This window comes from Meleagris gallopavo, chromosome 1 (genome assembly GCF_000146605.3).
Source record: "Meleagris gallopavo isolate NT-WF06-2002-E0010 breed Aviagen turkey brand Nicholas breeding stock chromosome 1, Turkey_5.1, whole genome shotgun sequence".
In the NCBI taxonomy this organism is placed as follows: Eukaryota; Metazoa; Chordata; class Aves; order Galliformes; family Phasianidae; genus Meleagris; species Meleagris gallopavo.
Window position 1 is genome coordinate 69,895,360 of NC_015011.2, and position 19,460 is coordinate 69,914,819.

Here is a 19,460-nt window from a genome sequence, read left to right on the forward strand (position 1 = left end):
CAGACAGGATTTAGGTCATACTGTAAAACCTTTCCTATTTATTGAATATACACAGCTCATATCATTCTGCTTCTCATGATGCTCATGGCACAACTCCCTGGGCATGAGAGAGACCCACAGAACAAAAACTTCACAGTCAGTGCATAGCAACCTTTACTCTTCTCCAAGCCAATGGAAAAAAAAAAAAAAAGTGATAATATTTCTCATTTTGTATTTGCTTGAGAAAGCAATGCTTATCATAATAATTAATATTCTGGAATTTAGATGAATGATTTATAAGATTGGTTAGAAATAATTTTCCAGAAGACATTTTATGCTTAATTTTGTGGACTTCCTTTTAATTAAAAGGACAAATTTAATACTGTCATGCATACTCAGTGACAGTCATTTTGGATATGTTGTTTAAGAGAATGCTGTGTGCCGGTCTTTACTTCACGCTTCCAGCAATTTATGTTTTAATGCAACCTTTCTCTCTGATGTCAAAATAATTTTCCTCAAAGTCTCTTGCATAATAGAGAACATGGAGAAAGATCCAGAGTTTGGGAGAGTTCCAATCAGAGCTCCCAACAGAAGCTTCTCTGTCTGTGGCAGGGGTACTGGAAGAACATCATTTCCATTTAAGGCCAAAACTTACCTGAGGCTAATTGATACAACCTTGTCTTCTCCTTTTTACTACTGAGCATAATACAAAAAGAAGTAATCAATGCAACCAGCAAGATGACTGGCAGTACACAAATACAAATTACAGGAACTGGTGCTACTGTTCACAGTGATAATTACTGAAGTAAAACCATCTTATACTGCAACATCCAGGAAATCTGAACATAATGTACATGCAGTGCCTGTGCTGTGCAGTTCCTCATGTGCACACCATTCATCATGGACAGGTTAGCTTTCCCAGACAGCTGCAGAAAACCTTTTTCTAACAAACATTTAAATAATCATGCTTGAACATAATAGATCTTAGTGTTCAAATTACTTTGTTTTGTTTTGGTTTGGTTTTGTTGAAATATTATTTCACTGTTAAATTGCCCCATCTTGTGTTATGTATTTTGGAAATAACTATGTTGGACCATCAATTTTCTCTTTTTCTTACTTTCCTGATACATCTCAGTAATAATCTCACTTTAATGCATTTTGTTCCCAAGAATAACCTAACAGTGGCAGTTGATGAAAGAAGCACGCATAATTGTGCTTGAAAAATTAGTGTTTAACTGAACTGAAGAGAGAAGATTCTGATGAACCACAGCTGATCATGAATCTTAAGAAGTTGTTAGATGACCAGAGAAAAGATAGATGTGGGAAGTTGAAAAGAAGACATCATGAAGTTACTGTTACAGGTGAATTTGCTTTCTAGCTAGTTAATTCTCACATCAGTCAAACAAACCAAAGCTCTCTGAAAGGTATCAAATAAATATTTATCTCTTTGTCAGTGTGACATTCTCAGATCACACACTTGTTTGGAAACAGATTTAGCTGTTTAAGAGTTTTGTGTGTGCTGAGCAGCCAGCTGGCTGACATCGCTTCAGACAGATAATGGGACTGAGTAGAGGTCATTATTTGGGATTTTCACCTTTTCCTATTTTTTTGAAAACTTACAGGAATTTCAGAATTTTTCAGTCTCTGCTACACTTAAGCAAACTTGATCCGAGAGGGAAAATGGCAAAGTGGTTTCATAAGCCTTTTTTTTTAACTTTTCTTTTTTACTATTCCAGAAACTGGAATAATAAAATCAAATTCCATATTAACTACGAAACAACTTGAAAGTATGGTGAGTCATAACAATCAGAAAGATGGTAGCAATTTGACATTTGGTAAATACCGGAGTTGGTCCAAAAATAAATTTCAAAATTTGAAAAAATATATTTTTTTTCAAAACATGGATTGTTCAGTTCTCAGCCTCACGAGGTTCGAAGATACACTGAAGCTGACAGTGTTTAGTGGATAAGGTGATAATGGGTCTATGATTGACTAGATGGTGTTAGTGTTTTTTTCCAACTTTCATGATTCAGTGATTCTATGAATATTTAAAAAATCCAGCAACTCCCCAGTAATTTTTACTAGACCAATCTACATCCATAACAATTTCATCTATATTCGTAAATCTATTTCTAGATGACTTGGCTCATACTTTCTTAAAGCCTGTGCATGCAATCCTGTCTTGATTTGTCAAACAAAATTATACACAGTTATATGCCCCTTAATGCTTTGTGGATACTTTCCGTATGCTTACTGTCTTAAGAAATAATCAATCTGAATTTTTGTGAAGGTATATAAAACACAAATATTATATATGTGTTTCGTTTTTTTTTAATGTTAAGAAGGATGAGAATGAACAGCATGAGAACAACATGGAGTCCAAATACCACCAGTTTCCTATAAAGAGGACTGCAAATACTTTGAAACACTGAGCAATTCCTTCTAAAGGAAAAACCTTGAACATCAATTGGACGTTATTTTCTTCCAGGAACCTGTGTCCTTAAAAATTTGCAACTCAACCTATGACATTTCTTTGAGGTTGAAGTTGCCCTGTTACCACTGCAATACTGAAAGGAAACTCCTGATAAGAACTGATTTTAGGTAATATATAATACCACATTTACCTTGCACTTGCATTTTGATAATGTACTGCTTATTGAGATGAAGATTCTGGAATATATCTAGAAGGATCACCTTCTCCAAGAGCACATCTATGAAACAGTCTGCAGAGAGATAATTTTGCTGTCCTGAAGAATCTAGCTATGGGTGGAAGCCTACGAGAATGAACAAATAAATAAAAATAATATAATCTTGTAACTAGTAAGTTTATTCCTGTGATAATGGCAGAAAATTATGTCTTTGGTAATTTTAACTTGCCAAAGATTCCTATTTATAGCTGCCCAACTTTTTCAACACAAGGAACAGGCTTGAAATTTCTTTTATATAATTCTTGATTAGCAACCAAAAGTTCAGTGAATGCCTATTTTCTTGATGGTTTACAACATGCAATTCTGCTATTAGTGAAAGATTGATTACAGACTATAGTCCAGATTAACCCACATGCTCTTGTTATTTCCTGTCAGTTGGCACCCCTAAGCTGTGTAAGTAGCTAACCAACCAACTTAGCAAGTCAGTTTACTTTCTGATCTTTTCTTGTTACTCTGGATTTGGAAAAGGTGCATATATTGCTGCTGCAGTAAGGCTCAGGGTTGCAACATGGCCAGTGTGCAAACACTGCATAAAGAAATCTAATCTGTTTTTAGACTACCTTTATTACCATATCGTATCAGTACTAAACAAGAGTGTATCTGCTAATCCTCAAAGTTTGTGCAACCATCACAGTGCCCCACCCAGTACATTCCAAGTGAATGCAGCAAACTGAAAGGCGGTGGAAAATCTGTTTGTTTTTGAGTTATCTTTTAGACAAACCCCACAATTCCAATGAATGAAGTAAGAAATGTTTGAAAAGTAATGAGTCAAATTCCAAACAAAAGATTTATTGCCACATATGAAAAAAAAAAAACACACAAGCTTTAAAACATCACTCAGAGAACTATATGTACTGAGATCTTTTTCCTTTTCTTGGGCATGGAATGGAATTAAGGAACTTAGGTGATGTTACTTACTTTCTTTTTCATTGCACAAGGATTCCTCATTTTGTATTTCCCTATTTTTTTGCCAGTAATTTATTAGCCCATGCTCATAGGTGAAGATTAGAGACTCAGAGAAGAAACTTAAAAAATTAATTTGACAATTAAAGTAAGATATTTACAAATCTTTTCACCTGTCCAATGGACTTAATTGAATATTTATGAGTAAGGAAAATCATAGAAATTCATTTAACTGTCCAATGATTTCAAGAAAATCAGACTTCTCAAAGGATCAGATGAATGTACTGTGATGCATTTGAAATTTGCTGCTGTTTTTCACCAGTGTCAGCATTGCATAATTATACTGAATTACCTGCAGTGAGATATCTGAGCACTGCAAGGAATTAATGAAATACATTTTTAGGTCAATTTATGACTAAGCAAATAATGCTGCTGTGCACATCTGAAGTGCCTTACATCACATACTGTCAACTCACTTCACATATCATGATTGCTGCTATGCAGAAACAGGCTCTTTGTCACACAGGTTTTAATTCTGCTTTTTAGCTGTCGTGGTTTTATGACTTTTGTTATTGATATTTCACATCATAGAATCATAGAATCACCAAGTTTGTAAAAGACCTAAAAGATCATCCAGTCGAACCATCCACCTATCACCAGTGTTGCCCACTAAACCATGATCCTCAGCAGAATATCTAAACATTTCTTGAACACCTCCAGGGATGGTGACTCCACCACTTCCCTGTGGAAGAAGGATAATCACTCTTTCAGAGAAGTTTTTCTTAATGTCCAAGCTGAATCTCCCCTGGTGCAACTTGAGGCCATTCCCTTTAATCCTATAGCTAGTTACTTGGGAACAAAGGCTGACCACCTCATCACAACCTCTGGGTCTTTTTCCTTTGCAGTCTTCCCAAACTCCCCAAACCTGTAGCATTGCCTAGGGTTGTTGTATCCAAAGTGCAGAACCCAGCACTTGGTCTTGTTGTGCCCATTGGCCTCAGCCCAGTGATCCAGACTGTCTAAATCCCTCTGTAGGGCCTTTCTATCCTCAATCAATACTTCATAACATCATGTAGTGCACTGGGAGTTAAAGAGTTAATGCTGCAGTTCTGTGGATTGTCGACAAGTTCTGTTTACCTATCTCTGAAGAGAAGAAATGTATTACAGCTCCCAGAAAACCCTGCTGTTCCATTTCCTTTTTCCACTGGGAAAGATCAAACTGACTGGAAATCATGAGACTGGCTCTCTTTGCTCCCTGGACAATCAGAGTAAGAACCTCAGTTTTCAGAAACTCTCTCTCATTTATTTGATTTATTAGCTTCAATCTCAATTAACTTGTTGATTTTTTTTCACTATTATAATTAGTAAACTAAGCTTGTTTTCCTCCTCAGATAATATCTGTCTGTTTTTTTTTTTTTTTCCCTTTTCATTCTCTTTCCTCCGTTTTCTGAGCCAGTGGGCCAGTGGGCCTGCTGTCCTCATCATGGATACAGATCTAGAACTAAGACCATAGACATTAAAATACTTGAACTGTAATAATATTTTTCTAATAGATGCCCAAATGTGGAATTGGTTATTTCCCAACTCACTGATCTGTAAATACAGTTTCCATGCAACAGAAGCATGTGGACAGTTTTCAGCTTTAATGCTTGTTTGATTATGCGCTCATATTATTTTGATCTTTACCAAAGCCAATGTGATCTGGAAATCATATTAATATTTCATTAAAATGTGAGTTGATAACACCCCAAGATTTTCCGTGTTTCATAAATGAAACTGAGCTTCAGAAGCCCTGAAGAAGTTAATCTAAATATCCATTCTGGGGTATTTATTTAAAAGGATGGATTTTTCCCATCCCAGAATACAATTCTATATATGTTACAGGAATAAAATTACTGTGAGGCGACACCTAGTGATACTTTGCAGGAAGCTGCAGACATGCACTGTATTTCCTGAACATATAAAACGCTCCATTCTCTGTATATGAGGGTCATGCTATTCATTATTCCCTACTTCTATCTAGACTGTGATATGGAATACCAGATATTCCTTGAGAATACCACAGAAAGTGTTGGGTACCCTGGCTAATAATCCAAATAAAGTACAAAACCAACTTATTCATGCAATTAATAAAACTAGTGGTCTGCCAAATATCAGGCTTATGATCAGGGGAATGAAATTTCATCTTTTTAAGGCATTATTAGATGAGATTCCTCGAAAAACTGTACTTAGGGACATAAGAATGGAACAGAGCTGGCAGGACACCTTTCTGAGAGCACAAGAGTTCTTCATCCCTCAGCATAACAAATCAAGCAAAGGACGTAGTAGACTGGCATGGCTGAGCAAGGGCCTGCTGGTCAAACTGAGGGGTAAGAAGGAAAAGTATAAGCAGTAGAAGTAGAGGTGGATGGCCTGAGAATAAAACAGGGATACTGTTCAGACGTCTAGAGTTGGGGTCAGGAAAGCCAAGGTGCACATGGAAGTGAACTTGGCAAGGAATGTGAAAAATAACAAAAAAGGATTCTTTACATGTATTGATTAGAAGAGAAAAGCAAGAAAGCGTGTACCCCCTCTGACAAATGAGGAGGGAGAACTGGTTTGAACAGACATGGAGAATGCTGAGGTACTCAGAGAGTTCTTTGCCTCACACTTCATTGGTAGTCATGTTTCCCATGCCTCTTGTGCCCCTGATCTCCTAGGTGGGGCTGGGGGAGAAAAACTCCTCCTGCTGTAAGAGCAGATCAAGTCCAAGACCACTTCACGAGGCTGAATATGTACAAATCCACAAGGCCGAATAACATGCATGCCAGGGTTCTGAAGAAACTGTCTGATGTGTTTGCCAAGCCACCTTCCATTCGTATTTGAAAAGTCATGTCTGTCTGATGAAGCTCTTGGTGACTGGAAGAAGGGAAATGTAACTCCCATCTTTAAGAAAAGGAGGAAGAAGACCTGGGGAACTATAGGCCAGTGACCCTCACCTCTGTGCCTGGGAAGAGCATGGAACAAATCGTCCTGAAAGCTATGTTGAGACACATGCAAGTTAAGGAGACAACCAGCACAGCTTCACCAAGGTGAGCTTTTGGTATCTTTCAGTATAGTTGCCTTGGACGTTAAGTAGCCGACTACCTTGCCTGGTCTCTCAGAAAACTTTTCTGTTGTGAGATTTCTATGAGTAGAAGAACAGCAGGTACCAATTGCCACTACAACAGTGCACTGCCAGCAATACTGCACCAAACAGGACTCCCTAATTCCAATCATCTGGGGAATCAACAAGTATTCTGTAAGACTCACTCAACATTCAGTAGTCCCATATGGTCAATGGAGTTCAGAGGCTAACAGTGGACTATCATGGCCTGAATGAAGTCATGCCATCAACTGAGTCAGCACTCAGACATGATAGAATTTCAGTACAACCTGGAGTCAAAGGCAGCCAAGTGATAACTGATGTTGCCAATGTGTTTTACTCAATTCCTTTAATGGCAGAATGCAGTCCACAGTTTGCTTTTACTTCGAGGGATGTCCAGTACAGCTGGAATTGACTACTCTAGGAGTTGAAACACTGCCCTATCAATTGCCATGGTCTCATTCAGACTGCACTAGTATAGGGGGAAGCTCCTGAACATCTACAATACATTGGCAACATCATTATGTGAGGCAACACAGCAAATGAAGTTTTTGAGAAAGGAAAAAAAAAGAATTCAAATCCTTCTTAAAAAAACATTTGCCATAAAGCAAAGTATGGTCAAGTGACTTACAACAGGAGATCCAGTTCTTTGGAATAAAATGGTAAGATGGATATCATCAGTTCCCTATGGGTGTGATCAATGAAATAATTACAGCGTTCCCATCATCTGACAAAAGGAAACATGATCTTTCTTAGGTGTTTTGGATTTTTGGAGAACGCATATTCAAGATTACAGCCTGATCACAAACCTTCTCTATCAAGTGACCCAGAAGAATGATTTCACATAGGATCCTGGGCAACAACAAGCCTTTGAACAAATTAATCAGAAGGTAATTAATGTAGCAGCCCTCGGGCCAGTCCAGGCAGGACAAGATGAAAAAATGTGCTCTACACTGTAGCTAAGGTGAATGGCTCTACCCGGAGCCTCCAGCAGAGAGCACCATGGGAGACTCAAGGTTGACCCCTAGCGTTTTCGAGTCAGTGATACAAAGAATCCAAAGCCCACTCCAACTGAAAAAGTGATATTGAGAACATATGAGGAGATTCTGAGCTGCTTTGGAGATGGTTGATACTGAAGCACAGCGCTTCTTGGCATCAAAACTGCCTGTGCTGGGCTGGATGTTCAAAGGGAAGGTCCACTCCATACATCATGCAACTGTTGCTAAACCAAGTAGGTGGGTCACGCTGACCACATAACAGGCTCAAGTAGAGAATGTCAGTCATCCAGGAGTTTTGGAAGTGATTATGAACTGGCCTGTAGGCAAAGATTCTGGAATATCACCAGAGGAAGTGATTTGTGCTGAAGAGGCCTCGCTGTATAATAGAGAATGAGAAACAGTATGTTTTATTAAGTGATGGATTCTGTTGTATTGTAGGAGAATGTTGGAGGTGGAAGGCTGCTCTATAGAGCCTTATATGACAAGCTGCAGAAACTGCTGATGGAGGGGATGAATAGAGCCAATTTACAGAAGTTAAGGCCATCCATCTGGCTCTAGATATTGCTAAATAAAAGAAGTGGGCAGTACTCTAGCTCTGTGATGGATGGAGGCAAATGCTCTGTGGGTGGTTACAGCAATGGAAGCAGAACAACTGGCAGTGCAGAGGAAAATCCATCTGTGCTGCTGCACTGTGGAAAGATTGCTTCTTGGATAGATAACACGGTTGTAAAAGTACATCATGTAGAAACCTATCCAGTCAAAACAACCAGCAGATGGATCATGCTCCTAGCATTGAAGTGACTCAGGTAGATCTGGACTGGCAACATAAGGATGAATTATTTCTGGCTTGATGCACCCATAGTATATCATGAGGAAGAGATGCAACATATAGATGGGTTTGTGTCATGGTTATCTCTAGATCTATCTGTGTCCATGACAGGGGAATAGCAAGCCCACAGGCCCACTGTCCCCAAAAGGGGGAGGGAGGGTGAGGAGAAAGGGAACAAAAAGGGAAAAAAAGCAAAACAAAACAAACAACGACAATGATCTGAAGAGGAAAATTAATTTACTAATAATAAAAGCAGAAAAATACAAGTTAATTGGGAATTAAGGTAATAAATAAATTAGAGAGAGTTTCTGAAAAGCAAGGTTCTTACTCTTACTCCCCTCTGCCAGGGATCAAAAAGAGATAGGCTTGTGACTTCTGGTCAGTTTTATCTTTCCCACTGACTAGAAAATAGAAACGGAACAGCAAAGTTTTCTGGGAGCTCTACTACATCTCTTTTGAGACTTTAGTGCACTACATGTTGTAAGACGTGGAATACCGATAACAGAAATCATAAAACCATGACAGTGTGAGATCGAGGTGTGGACTTGATCCTGGACTCCATTACACAAGTTACCCATGAATGTGAAAAACATGCACAGCAATTAAGAAAGCCAAGCAAATAAAGCCTCTTTGATATGGAGGACAATGGCTGAAATATAAATATGGGGAGGCCTGGTTGATGGTTATATCATGCTCCCAAAAACCTGCCTTGTGTCTTATTTTCTGGGATTGAATTGTTTTCTTAAGAGTGTATGGTAGGATGGTATGTTTTGGTTCTAGGAGAAAAATAATGTTGATAACACACAGATGCTTATAGTTGCCAAGGCCATTTGCAGCAAAGGGTCCAAGGAGCTGGGGAGGGAACAGAGTTAGGATAGCTGACTTAAACTGTCAAAAGAGACATATGACATCAAGTGGAAGGAGTTTTGAAGAGGGTGAAATTTTGTCTCACTCTCTGCTACTTGGGGGGCTAGCTAGGCCTTGGTAGGGGAGTGGTGAGCAATCGTTTGTGCATCACTTGTTATATACATATATATACATATATGTGTCGTAAGTACTATCATTTTTCTCTGTCTTAGTAAACAGTTTTATCTCAACCCACAAGTTCTATTTTTTATTTTTTATTTTTTAAATTCTCTCCCCCATTCCACTGGGAAGTGGGGAGAGTGGCCGAATGACTGTGTGGTGCTGAGTCACCTGGTGGGTTAAACAACAACACCATGCCAAAAGTCATGTGCTTGCAGTGGTGAAAGTAACTGCCAGATGGCTGGAAATGTACACTGAGCCTCATGCTGCCACCCTAAATACTATTCTGGGTCTTGAAAAGCAAGTCTTATGGTGACATTATACTCCAGAAGGATTTGAGTCTGACAGTGGAACCCATTTCAAAAATAACATCCTAAATACCTGGGCCAAAGAGTATGGCACTGAGTGGTTATGTCACATCCTCTGTCATGCATCAGCCTCTGAGGAAAATGAACAATACAAGGGGTTGTTAAAGACTACATGGAGAGCAGTGAGTGCTGGAATATTCAAATACTGGGACACACATTTAGCAAAAGCTACCTGGTCAGTCAACATCCAGGGCTCTGCCAGTTGAGCTGATCCTGCATGCATTTGCTCTGAAGAACTGTATCAGGAATAATCACCTAGGAATGAAATACAACAGAGAGTATGAGTGCCATGATGGTTTGCACTGTGAGGCAGTAATGTTACAAATTGTGGATATTATGAAGAAGCAGCTGCTAAGGAGATCCATATATATAATTTGTTTTTTTAATCTCTATAATTTACCACTTTCCTGTGTACTGGAAATGCTCCCTAATAGCTATTACACCAACATTTTTAGAGTATAGGTACAGCCACAATTCTTTTTGAGAATCAAAGCAACTCAGATCCTAGCACAATCTGATGGGTAATCTTATGAAGATCCAGTGGCTGCTTTTGAAGTTATCTCAGTAAGATAAACTGTCATACCTCCTTCTCTGCTGGCCTCTGCATACCTCCTCCCCAGCTGAGAACCTACTTGTGAACCCCACGTGTTTCTTGGAAAAAACATAAAAGAATACAACATGAGAAGCATGAGTTCTTCCACAGGTATTAGTGTTATATCTTATTTATAAGGCTTCATAAGATCTGAGAAAAATTTATTTGTGGTCTGAACTTAGGCAACTGCCATTTGAGCAGCCCTACCCTACACTCTGGCTGGGGATTTCAGACATACCATCTGTCAGTGCTGTATAAATAAAACACAGTAGTCTCCTGTGTTTAAATGGCCTACACAATTCCTTGAGTGATGTGTACATATATATACATATAATATTATATATATATATGTGCATTATACGTATTTTTCTCTCTGTGGACACAGATGCTAATGTTTATGTTAGCTGGTCTAAATTTTCTGCTGCCATTTATCAGGAAGTGAACACTAAGTTGAATGTGGCAGAAGTTCCAACTTGAGCCAAAGCAGTTTATTTTCCAAAGAAAATACTGCTAACAATGGAATTGTTAGAACATCCAGAGACTGGATGTTCTAAATACATAGCCAGATTCAGAAGATGTTCCCTCTAATGTGGAGCAGGCACACTAACTGGCTTCTACATATCATCCTAACACCATTTCTATTTGTATACACAAGACTACTTTTTTCTAATGCTTTTGAAAAAGGCTTGAGGTGAGGGATTTCAGCAGTGCACGAAGTTTAATGTTGCATGGCACAGTCTGATGTTCACAGGTTTATATTGGCCAATATTTATTGAATTTTGTTGAAGAGCTGTATTTTATTTACATTCTGGCTGGGATTTTGAGATCCCTTAGCCAGACACCCACAAATACCTTACTACTTAAAGTACAGGTTGTACAGAAAGAAAAAAAAGCAAAAAAAAAAAAAGCAATATGCAGCCTGTCAAAACCACATTAAAGGAACAGGCAGTTTCTGAAGCTCAAAAAGATCCAAAGAGCTCCATGATCTTGTGATTCTGGCAGCACTTGGGGGCTTTTCAGCATCTGCTCAGCCTTGGTCACTTAGTACAGGCTGTAGGAGAAAATCCATTCAGCTTTCAAAAGCCTCCAGGAACAAACAGTGGAGAAAACAGATCAAGATTATGGCTGGGGCAAGATCCCTCCCTGATAAATGCACATTCAATGTTTGACTCATAAAGTGGCTAGAAGCCATTCACGTCTGGGAGTTTCTTAAGAAGAAAAATAATTGCAAAACAACAATGGGAAAATAGTCTTAAAACCTTTTACTTATTTCTTAAAATAACTTTATCCTGTGTGCCCACTCTCCTGCCCTCCTTCTTATTTTTGGCAGAAAGCTAACTGTAGCGAGTAACTAAAGAGGGACTTTCATGCTAGGACAAACATGCAGAAAAGAAAACATTTTACTTTTTTCTTTGCCAGTATGTACATTTCTCAGTAAATATTATTAAAGATGCTGACACTAACAACAGAGCTTCTTCTCTTGGTAGCCAAATATCTTTTTCTGTTTTCCTTCTGCAGTTGAAGAAATCATAAACAATCTTTGTCTGATCACAGTTCTACAAATGTAGCAATTATTTCCTAATCAATTTCAGAGATAAGTCTTAATTTTTTACATTTACCCAAGAAAGGTGAAAAAGGGTTGATGGTGTATAAACCGAGGACAGAAATGGTTAGATGTTGGTCACTAAAATATATTGTATAGAAAGGAAAACATTTTACATTTTTTAAAACTTGGCCATGGCATTTTCATCTGTTGATTATTATTTCATTTGTTTTGAAAGCATAGATCTTGGAACAAAAATACAGTTTCAGAAGACTTTTAAGAGTAGCATACAAGGTAAAAATCCTTTTCAGAAAGAATTTTGCCTGGACAGAGAAATCAGGAGTAGTCCTGGTCAGTCTTATGTCAGAACTCTTCAAAATCTTCAGTCACCTCAAAATATTTTATTTTCCTAATGTTATAACAGATCTCAACCTTCAAGTTTAGCGTGCTGCATTTTTTTTTTTTATGATGGGAAATTGTCTTTGCATAACAGCATCACTAGCCCTAATTTTGTGAATATCATTCTGCATAATCAAGATATATATTTTTTTAAATGTTTGTTCTTCCTCTTTTCTGTTAGGAAAGGAAAATTATATTTTGTAATTAGGCAGTGGCAACAAACAAGACGTGTAATTACGTTATTAACATGTGTGAATTCAGAATAAGAAGTTTTGTGATTCTGCTTGGGAAAAATTGTCCTCCACTTGCACAGTAGGTGACTGTTAACTTGCCAGTTATTTGCCTGTCCAAATAACAAGATTTACCATATTAGTTCATTATGGGTCAGATTCACACCTCAACATTGGGCATTTAAGCTTTAGTTAAGTTTCTCTAAAGTCTCTGACAGTGAAGCATCAGTGATCCCTAGGCTTATTCCATGTGATCTTCTCATGCCTGAATTTCTCTTCAAAATAAGTTTGCATAAGATTGAGGGAAGACATGAGAGAAGGTAAACTGAAATATACATAAAAGGAAGAAGTATATAGGAAGAAAAATCTTAATTTCTGCCATTTCTAAAACCTCTTATAATGTATTACTTACATATGCATATATGCATGTGTTTATCCACAGCAGCAGATAAAATCTTACCTTCACTTATTTTCACAATTTACTTTATCAAAGTACTAATTAATTCACCCAGAGAGACTAAAGTGTTTTCCAAACCTTCCTGTCACAGTAAGCCACCCAGGAAAGGTGCTCTTCTAATCTGGTTTTCAAGAGCAGGGAATGTCTTGCAAGAGAGGTGACAGAAGGTGGATGTCTTGTCCACAGTGATCATAAAATTGTTGAGTTCAGAAGTTTTGATGTAAAGACAAAAAGATCAACAGATTTGCCACCCAGAACTTAAAGAAGCAAATTTTAAGCTACTCAGGGAGAAAGTTAGCAGTAACTGCTGGGAATCAGCTCTAGAGAATCTAGGTCTCCATGAGAGCTGGCTGCTTTTCAAGAACCACCTAGGAGCCCAAGAACAGACAATCCCGTTGTCCAGCAAGTCAAGCAAGAGATGAAGAAGAATAGCCTGGCTGAACAGGAAACTCATCCTAGAACTAGGGCAGAAAACGTGTGACCTCTGCAGTAAGGTCAGGTTCACAGGGAGTGTAAAGAGCTGCAGTTCACAACTGCATGGAGAAAGCAAGAAAATCCCAGCTTGAGTGGACAATGGCCACTGTGCTGTCAGACAACAGAAAAGTCATTTTCAAGTACATCAACAGCAAGAAAAGATCAAATTAAAGATCAAATATATTGGAACTAATATTTTGAGTGCATGGTGCCTATCAAATAAGAAGGAGAAAAGGTAGAAACATTTAAAACATTTTTTTCTTCCATTATAAATGGTAGCAAGAGCTTTTGGATTGCCTAGTCCTCAGTGTTTGCAGACCATGACTGAGGGTGCACTTGCTTCCCATCTGTGATCACCAGAATTCTGAAGGATCAGTTGTATCAGCTCAGCATTCTTAAGCCCACGGAGCCTCAGGAGATTCAACCCACAGTGCTGTAGAAATCAGCAGATGTTAAAAGCTGGACACCTCTTAACAATTTACCAGGAATGTTGGGAGTCTGGGAAGATCTTTGCTGACTGGAAGCCAGCCAGTATTATCCCAATGCCTGATAACGGTGTGAGAGAGAACCCAAGAAACTATAGACCTATTATTCTAACCTCAGCCACTGGGAAAGTTTTGGAGAAGATTGTCCTGGGTGCTACTGAAAGGCATTTTAAGAGAAAAAAAATCAGACACAGAATGGATTCACAGAGGGAATGTTCTGCCGTAGTAATTTCATCTCTTTCTGTGATAAAGTCACCTGTTGGTAGATGGAGGGAAAGTGATGGACATAATAACTGTGGATTTTGCTAAGGCCTTTGATACTGTTCTTTGCAGTGTTCTTCTGGATACACTGTCCAACTGGGATAAACAAGTTCATCCTATTCTGCGTGATGAAGTGGCTTTGTGGTAGAGATAAAAGAGCTGTAGTGAATGAGTACTGGTTGTTGTCTTGTCACTAACAGTAATCTCCAGGGCTCAAATTCTAGGGCCAGTCCTGTTCAACATTTTTCTCAATGATCTGCACGCAGGAGCATAGTTCATCCTCTGCAAGTTCACTGGTGATATTAAACTAGGTGCCACTGACACACTAGAGGTATGAGAGGCCTTGCAGAAGGATCTGGGTACACTGGAGCAAGAGAAAATCATCAGTGGCCTGATGTTACACAAGCATAAATGCTGTGTGTGGCACCTGGGATAGAGCAATTCCATACACAGGCACAGAATGGGAGATGAGTGGCTGGTGAGCAGCTCAACAGAAAGGGACCTGGGGGTGCTTGTGACAGCAGACTCAGCATGAGCCAGTAGAGCGCCCTGGCAGCCAAGTAGCAAAGTATATTTTTGGGTGAATTAAACTCAGCCTAGGCAGCTGGTTAAAAGTGATGCTTCTACTATACTTAGTGTTGGTGCAGCCTCATCTTGAATATTGTGTGCAGTTCTGGTTTCCAAAACAAAACAAAAAGGCTGTTGAGGTCCTTGAAAGCACCCAGAGGAGGCATCAAATCTGGTAACAGGTTTGGAAGGCATGTTCTGTGAGGAGAGGCTGAGTACACCAGGGCTGTCCAGTCTGGAGAAGAGGCTGAGAGGCAACTTCACTGCTCACTACAGCTCCCTGGGGAAGAGAAGCGTAGGGATGTGTTGGGCTCTGCACCTACAAATGAATGGCAGGAGGGAAATGGCGGAGCTGCACTAGGTGAAGGTCAGATTGGGTATTAGGAAAAACATCTTAATCATGAGCGTGGTCAAACACTAGAATAGGCTTCCTAGAAAGGTGACTGATGTCCCATGCCTGTCAGTGTTCAAGGGGTATTTGAATAATGCCCTTGGTACTTTAACTTTTGGTTAGCCCTAAAGTGTTCAGGCACTCAACTGTTCAATTGAGATGTTTTATGTTTTGTTTCTTTATGGCTGAATTATAATTTATATTTTTTAATACAGCAGAGAAACTGTTCTACTTAGTTATCATTTATTTGTGAACACCAAAAATATGGTTTCTATCCATTTTTATGATGGAGTAAGGTGGCCAGAATATGAGTAAGGAAATAAAGTAGAGTCAATTCATGCAAGACAGCCTTGAGTTTGTAACTACTGCAACTTGCTAATCAGATCATTGTGTCTAATCAAACCACAAAAGATATGGAAAAAATTCCAGTTTATCGCAATAGGAAGATATTGTTCTGCAATAAAAGAAAGTCTTACATGGAGTTTGGTGGCCCTGCATGCAGCAGGGGGGTTGGAGCTTGATGATCCTTGAGGTCCCTTCCAACCCAAGCCATTCTATGATTCTATGATTCTATGATTCTATGATTCTGATGTTAAATACAATACTACAATTTTGGATCATTTGACCTTCTGTCTGTCAAAATTTTAAATTCTTACTTTAAGCATTCTATTCCCACCAGGCAATACATTTTGCGCATGGCTAGAATTAGACATTTGAAGGGTTTGCAATGTCCTCCTTAGTTGATTCATTAGTCCACACCAGATTACCAGATCACCAGATGTTAGTGTAGCACTGGATAACAGGGACTTGAATGGAAATATACTAAATTAATGAAAACTAGCTGATTTACTTATTGTGTTTAGGCACTTTACCTTGCTAGCCATCTGACTGGCCAAAGTGAATGAAGAAGTCAAAAAGCCTGTTAACCCCAGCAGGGATGCTTAGGCACGCCATAGAAAATATTCAACAATTTCTGTTTCAAAAAGAATTAGGGTTTTGTCTTCTCATTCTAGAATGCAAAATTCTGAAAATCTGAAATTATATACGTTCTGGGGACTTCTCTACATCTATGACTTTGACTTAAGGAAGGAAAACAGCATGAATTCCAATTCTTTCAGCATTTTGGAGAGAGCTAATTTTCTAAGGATTCTTGGATTTAGAACAAGTGCCCACAGGCTTTCTATCTTTGTGAAGTACTCATAAAATATTGCCTTTTATCTCTAAAAAGCTTCTTTTAACAATGTAGCTAATGCTAAATAATAGCATCTCCTTTAAAAAAAAAGCTACGAGATGTCATCTTGAACTTCACTAACAAGAAGACGCATGAGAAAACAGAGTGCCAGCCTCTCTTGTAAAATGAGTGTACTGTATAGAATTAAATTTAACACACACACACAAACAAAAAAGCATGTGTTGCATAATAATATACAGTGAACACCACGTGCTTCTAATCCCAGCTGTACTACAATATAACTTCAATCTATGAAGATCATTGGTCACTGAAAGCATCGTCATACTTATTCCTGTTTTGAGCTAAAAGCTCAAAAGATCCTTCATGTTAAAATTCCTGGACAGAGCCTGTTATGCAATAACTACACAGAGGTTTGGTCCTTTGGGTGTGCTGCTACCTTGAATAAGCATATTGAAGTTTGTTTAATTTCTTGCTTAACCAAGTGAGGTTTAGAACATGATCTGGAATCTGCATAAAAGCAGGTGCTGGTTAACCATTGTTTACAGTTGCTCTTTGTGGCAATATGTGTTATTTCTTTTCAAAAGTCTTTACAACTTTTTTTCCATTAAATTTAAGAATTTTGTAAATTTAATTTTGTAAATATTCCAGAATGTATGTATTTTCTCACCTAACAGAAATGTGTTCGAAGTTTTCCTGTGAAATATCAGTAACTAGAAAACTAGCTGTTTCATTTTAAACACACTGCTTTTAATAGAGCACAACCATTGCAGCTGTTTATGCGTACCACTGCATACTCTTAGATCATTTTATATGGATTTACACTTGTATGCCTCTCAAAAGGGCCAGTCCTGCCCTCCCTCCACTCATAAAGAAAATAATTTTTCTTGAGGGATATTTTTCCAGATCTTCGTACTCCCAATGTAGACACCAGAAGCACAGTGGGAGCCATGACAAACCCACAGCCACTGTGAATTTTACACAGAAGGAAGCACATAGTAGCTCTCTGTCTGATCCTTTTGCACTGTTCCTTGGATAGTTATCTTAGCAGTAAATCAGAGTCGAGTGAACTGGGTGAGTGGGTGAGTGGGTGGTAGTCCAAGGATTCCAAAGAGGATTTTGCTCTGGCTGTATCTATAATCCTGTGCAGTGCCAATACACCCAAAGGGAGGGACACTGCAGACAGCATAATAACTGCTGGTGATACTTTTCCAGTTTGCTCCCTTATAAGCCTCTCAACCTGATCTGCAAATTCATCACTAGAAATATGGGATGGCTTCAATATTAGTCTGGCCATCTAGCTCTTTTAGAAACCTCAGACAAGTCTTTAAGTCATGCATCAGCTTTGGGCCAGACTTCTGCACGAGAGTAACTTCACATACAGCATACAGCTTTCCTCTGCTGGCTTGATGCACCAAGTGTACTGAGAACAGACAGGAACATCAGCCCTGTGCTTGCAGTCAGCATATCAGACGTATATACGTGGTTTCAATGTTTGAGTTGAAGTTTCTCAGCTGAGTTAGCTGAGTTTTCAAAATTTGTTAGGTTATGTCTTGCAATGTGACCAACACAAGTAATATGCAGGAAGTTTGCCCTCTGGCACTTAGTTGCTGTAAACACATGAACACTTACAGCCACCATGCACAGATACCGGTTTCCTTTTAAACTACATTGCAGTTTACTTGTACTTCAATATATTTCTGGTGACTTTCGTCCTGATGAAAAATATACTTCTAGACAACTACCACAGAAGGGTTCTCACTTTTAAACTTTCCAGATATAAATGCACATGTGCATTGGATTTGTGTACAAGGGCCTTTATTTTTTGCTCTCTTCCCTTAAGAAATAGTGACAGCTTGCTCAAATAAGTCTGGGAATAAACAGTTTTATTTTGAACCACTCTTAGTGGCTATTATGAGCAGGTTTTATATGAGATCCCACTGAAGATTTTTCTCCCTGTCTTTCCTCTCATATCATCCTTCTTCTGATTTACAGTATTTCCTGATTTTTCCTGGCTTGAACTCTTCAGAAGGTAAGATGGATTATGCTCTTTAAGAAGTGCTTAATGGAATCTTACAAATTGAATTTAACTATTTCATTTCCTTGTTCTGAGCAATATTTCCGCCCTGAGCAAAGTAGATGCTATTTACCTTATTCCCCCGGTATCCCCATTGTATAGAACTAAACACATTGATCACTTGGAAGCAGCTGAACAAAGCAGGAAAGAGAACCAGAAGTGCAACAGCCAGCTCCACTCTTCAATTTGTCCATAAAATAAGGGAGCTCAGTAATGCCTAAAGCTCTGGACCAGGACATCTGCTGTAAAGCTTACATCCACAGAGTGACATCCCAAAACAGTTCCTCTTCCAAAGGCATGAACGCTTTGGAAAGAGACATTTGTTTAAAAACTAGAAGACAAAAACGCAGAAAATATAGAAATATGAACATATTTTTCTCTTTTTCTTTCTTTCTTTCTTTTTTTTTTTTTCTTTATAAAAAACTTCTAACACAGGAGCTTTTTCATTTCTTTCTAAGTCACTTTTTCTACAGCCTCAGCAAAACAAGCTCTATTTATTAGTGTGAACTTGTCCCAAGATCTGGTTTTGCCAAGTCTTCAGCATTAGAAATCCCCTAAAAATCCTTTCTTTCTCATCCATCCTCCTAGGCTTCCTCTCCCACAGCATATACAAGGCATTTCCTTCAGGTTTGCTCTGAGCTCAGAGTTTCCTCAGGATGTTCAGTCTCAAAGCTTGAGAAACACTGCAACACATTAGTCACCCCCATCGCCACAATTCCCAAATACACCAGCAAGGCAGACTTCCAGCTGATGCAATTCATCAATGTTACCCTACCCAGTTTCACCAAGGAGCTGATACGCAATGCCCACCTCAGCAGAGGATGACCCCATGACCCCTTGCTGGCCTAGTTTTGTTAGTA

The 19,460-nt window shown here is 38.7% G+C and overlaps 1 long non-coding RNA gene across 1 annotated transcript; it reads right to left on the bottom strand.

Moving 5' to 3' along the window:
- Nucleotides 1-2,662: 2,662 nt before the first annotated feature.
- Nucleotides 2,663-10,720, bottom strand: LOC109368591. The gene is made up of 4 exons (XR_004161183.1): nt 10,519-10,720; nt 10,108-10,190; nt 9,949-10,007; nt 2,663-2,753 (listed from the first exon to the last, which is right to left on the bottom strand). It is a non-coding gene; the product is annotated as an uncharacterized LOC109368591 (long non-coding RNA).
- Nucleotides 10,721-19,460: the final 8,740 nt, after the last annotated feature.